At 51.3% G+C, this 4,951-nt stretch overlaps 1 non-coding gene across 1 annotated transcript; it reads right to left on the bottom strand.

The window, feature by feature from the left end:
* Nucleotides 1-4,506: 4,506 nt before the first annotated feature.
* Trnai-uau (transfer RNA isoleucine (anticodon UAU)) lies at nt 4,507-4,599 on the bottom strand. The gene is given in 2 exon segments: nt 4,507-4,542; nt 4,562-4,599. It is a non-coding gene; the product is annotated as a tRNA-Ile (tRNA).
* Nucleotides 4,600-4,951: the final 352 nt, after the last annotated feature.

A 4,951-nucleotide genomic window follows, 5' to 3' on the forward strand; every position in this document is an offset into this window, starting at 1 on the left:
AACAAGGGTGGGGGTGGAGGGTGGGGGTTGAGATGGGTGAAACCTGGTGGTCTGGTTCAGTGGATGAGGTCATTTGTCACCACTCCTGATGGTCTGAGTTGGAGCCCAGGACTCAAACAGTGGAAGGAGAGAACAAATTCCTAAAAAATGTCTTCTAACTTTTGCATGCACACTGTGGTCCAGACACCACACACACACACACACACACACACACACACACGTCGCATACTATACACAATAAACAAATAAATGTAATTGCTGACTCGAAAAGACGATCAAAGTAAAATGTGGCAGCCACCTCAGGCAAAACCCATCATTGTCACACATGACAGACACTCAGGTCTGACGACTTCGAAAGGCAATGTTTTGTAGTCACACAATCAAGCCACAGGAAGCGCGAGTGGGGGTGGGAGGGAGAACTCTTAAGAGGCACGGGTGCAACGGGTGTAGTGGTCACCACGCGATAAATAAATCTTTTAAAATCTTAATAAATAAATAAAATTCAAAATTGAAAGTGGTTACCTGTCGTTTAACTACAGCACAATCTGGGTCTCCTTGGGCATGCTCCAGTGGCAGGAGACAGCCGTGGAACAAAGCTGCCAACAGTCACGGGCACACGGAGGTTAACTGTGCAAGCTCTCCTCTTTGGGGCAGGCTTGCATTTTCCTGTAGCAGAGACTGGGGCTTTGGTTTTATGCCGCTGGTTTTAAGTGGGCTCATTCGTCCAGATGGCCGGCCTCTGGCTGTATTCTGACCTCCTGAGAGTTCAACAGGAGCATCCCATCCCTCCAGCAGGCACAGGCCACTTGCTCCATGGCTAAAGGGAGCCAAATGGGAGAACTGAGTCAGGCAGGATCTGTGGCAGCTAGCCCCCAGCTCTGCCTGGAGACTAAGACATGACCGCAGGGATGATGGAAACCACACACTACAAAGACATCCTGAGAGAGAGAAAGCCAGTGCCGCCATGGAGGAAATACGGGCCCCAGGTGGGCTGCTTTCCAATTTTTCATTAGAAGTTAGAACGTTAGATAGCTCATTTCTGCGAATTTTGCCCAACATGAACGTAAATTGTCTTTTAAAACGTAAACATTTTGTAAGCCAGTTCCAGCAAGCTAAATGAAGCCTGACTCCTGGCCAGATTTGTTCTACAGAGTGCCCTGGGCCCCGACACTCCCCGTGCAATGGTAACGCGTCAGTAGCTGACATTCTTAGCAGTTTCTGTCACAGCTGAGGTCACACAGCTGAAGTGCAGATCGACAAGGGACAGCAGCCAAGCCAGGCAACCACACAAACTGAACTCCGAACTGGAGGCAGCCATTTGACGCTCTCCATTAAAGCACATCTTTGTCATCTGTCAAGAACATTTGTCCCTATTGACTATACTCTGCCTCCAGACTCTACCAAACTGCACTCCTTTGGGGTGTCACTCACAGCATTGATGAGCCTGTCTTCAAGCCACCCACAAAGCTGACGTCAGCCTGGGGTACATCAGGTTTCTCTCCTGCTGGGAGCCGTTCTGCTACCATGTCCTTTACAGTTCCTGTACCTCAGATTCAGTCACCTAACTCCGTTGTCCACAGGCCTAATCCCTTGGGCCTGGAGATAACTGTGCTATGGCATCTTGGGGTTCATTAAGCTTTTTCTCACAGATATTTTTACTTGATTAAAAATATTATGGTATGGGAGGTTGCACCCGGGCATGTATGTGCCACAGTGTTCATAGGGACACTACAGAGGGTGGCTTTGGGGAGCTGGTTCTCTCCTTCTGCCTTGGATTCAGGCATCAAACTCAGGTTATCTGACTTGAGTGCCAAGAGATTTTACCTCACTGAACCAGCTCACCTGCCCTTGGTTGTTTTCATTGCTCGTCAAAGCCTGAACCCCCCTATCAACGCCACTGCAAAATTAGTCAGATCATACACTTTCCAATCTGTTGAGGTGTTGCTTTTTCTTTCTTTGCCCAACAATAATTTCCAAACAATAAAATAAAATCCAAACAATAGTTTAGATTTCTAGATTATGCTAGTTCCGCTTCCTATCTGACCAGAAATTAGTTTGCAAAGTCACTGGCTAGGCCAACTGCAAGCAGGAGGGACCAGAAGCAGGTTTAAGAAGAATACTGGCTATGGAACAAATATTTCTCAGAACTGAAACATCCTTCCTGGTGGGAGGTTTGTGAGACCCAGGAAGCGAACTAAACTGAGAATTCTCCAGAAGCTTCCAGAACTTAGAAGATTCCAAGGCCCTCTCCAAGATCAGATGAGCGTTACTAACTGCTGAAGGGAGGAGACTTAACTCACAAGCTCCTTGCAGGCCTTGCAGAGTCCCAGGGCAACAGCTCTTCGGGGTGGGCTTCTTCGTGATATATGTAGATACACACACTCCATAGTAACCCCACACCCACACTCCGCGTAGCCCTGTAAACCCATTGGTTTGTTGTTAGATTTTGGTGAAACTGCTTGATCTGCTAGTGCCGGGACAGAGAACAGACCCATCCTTACCTCCCCGGGGAAAGTCATACCCTGTTCTGATCCTAAGAGTTACTAGAAAAATGGAACTAGCTGCCTTAAAAGAAAGTTCTACAGGGGGGCTGGAGAGATGGCTGAGTGGTTAAGAGCATTGCCTGCTCTTCCAAAGTTCCTGAGTTCCCAGCAACCACATGGTGGCTCACAACCATCTGTAATGAGGTCTGGTGCCCTCTTCTGGCCTACAGGCATACACACAGACAGAACATTGTATACATAATAAAATAAATTAAAAAAAAAAAAAGTTCTACAGCTTTAGAATTGGGTTCTTCCGTGTGGCTGGACAAGGGCATCTTCCAACGGTCTGTGTTTGTTCATGGTCAGTTTCTGTCATCATGACAAAACACCAGTGAAAAACAAATGTTTCTTCTGTTTATGACTGGTGCTTTGCTTCCCGCAGATGGCAGGAGCGGGCAGTAGAGGACCGGGCTCAGCTGCTGGGAAACAGGGAGGAAAGTGTGGGGCACAAGGTGACGTCCAGAAGGGCACCCCCCCAGGGACCCACTTCCTCAGCTGGGTCTCCCTGTCCAACACATCCCCCACTTCCCAACAGTCCAATGAAGAACCCTCCTCACCCAATCACTCCTCCAAAGCCCATCAGTTGGCTCGTGGTTTGGGGGCGATGTTTTAACACCAAGCCGCAACAGTAACTGCCGAGGGTTGGAAGTGGACACTTGGCAAATGTGATCACTTTTAATGCCATGTATGTTTAAAAAATCAATTCTCTTTTGAAAAGAGATTTTTCCAACCAATTTTCTCTTGGAAATGCTGTTTTGTTTTTGCTTCTAACATTTTTTTGGCAATGAAGATCATCTGTACAATAGAATACTGTTTACTAATCAAAGAAACACAATGAGGGTTTGGGGGCCTGTGAGATGGCTTATCTGGTAAGCATTTCCATGCAAACCTGAGGAACGGAATTCCATGCCCAAGTTCTAACCCTGGAAGGGGAGGACTGTCCTAAGCTGTCCTTTAACCTCCAGCTGCGATTGGTGGCAGGGATCTCAGGTCTATGTTGTTGTTGTTTAAGATTTGTTTCTAATTGTGTGAGTGTGTGTCCTTGCTCTTGAGTGTTGCTGTCCAAGGAGGTCAGATAGCAGGTCCCCCTGGAGCTGAGTTACAGGAGGGTGTGAGCTGCCGGAAGTGGCTGCTGAGAGCTGGACTCTGGCAAGAGCGGTGCCCATTTTTAACCACGAAGTCATTTCTCCAGCCTGTTTGTTTGTTTAAATAAGCAAAGTTTTTATTTTATTTTTCACGGAACTCACATTTGTTTCCCGGCTCGGGATTCACTGGGCCTCCGTTCTGCCGAGCAAGAGTTCGTGTGTCCAGGGTATGGGAGGGTGCGGCCTGAGCGCGAGGGTTAGGTGAGGCATCCCTGTGTGCTGGATCCCGGGCTAGGGCGGCTGCTAGCTGAGAAGACAAGACGCCTCCTCTGGTGACCGCCATTCCTGAGTGATAGCAGTGTTAGGAAGGGGAATGGAAATTTCCCAGTCACTTGTCCCAGCTACACACGCCAGGGGAGGGTGGGGTGCCTTGACCCCGGGTTCGGGGAGGGGCTGCAGGCAGGGGGTCTAATGCTAGGGAATGGGGCAGGTCCCTCACCCAGGTGCCATGCTTGTGGTCCATTTGGTCCTGGAGAACCACCCGGAAGCAGTGGTCTGGATCCGGGCGAGGGCAGCGACGGAGAGCCCGCAGGAAGCCACCCCGCTACAGGAGAGCCCGGGACCTCGGTGTGCATTCCTGGTCCTGGATGCGTTTTAAACACCCGCCTAAAGTCCGAGAACAGCAGTCGGCAGCCGTCGGAGTTCCACTGCTGGCTGGATACTGCTCAGTGGCAAAGCCGCTCGGAAAACGAATGCACCACTCCTCAGCGAATTGTTTTCCCGTTCGGGCTAAGGCAGGAAGCGAGGAGACTAAGGGAACCCTAATTTCTTCCTGTACTAATACAAAATAACCGCAAAGCTTAGCTCCAAAAGGATCGTGCTCCAGGTGAGGCTCGAACTCACAACCTCGGCATTGCTCTGCATGTACTGCTGTATAAGTACCGCGCGCTAACCGATTGCGCCACTGGAGCTCCGCTGTGCCGGCCTCGCGAAGGCTCTATCAGGCCCAGGGAGGCGTCGGTGGAGCATGCGCAACCGCCGCCACGGGCGCCGCTCGGGACTCCAGCCTCCTGTAACTCCGGAGCGGACTCACGGCTACCAGCCGGTGTCTGGGGACCGAAGGATCCGGGAGAGACTCGGCGAGGGTTCCCCCAGGGGCCGCGGGGACGGGTTCGCACGGCCGAGCCTGCAGGGGAGCGGCGGCGTCCTCCGCGGGACTGCGCTCCCGGCGGCCCAGCCCCCAGCACGCGTAGGCCGGCCTGGCAGGGGCGGACCGAGCGACCCCGCGGCTGCCGTCCCCGGGAAGCGAACCCCGAGCCCCGA

Source organism: Chionomys nivalis, chromosome 1, assembly GCF_950005125.1.
Source record: "Chionomys nivalis chromosome 1, mChiNiv1.1, whole genome shotgun sequence".
In the NCBI taxonomy this organism is placed as follows: Eukaryota; Metazoa; Chordata; class Mammalia; order Rodentia; family Cricetidae; genus Chionomys; species Chionomys nivalis.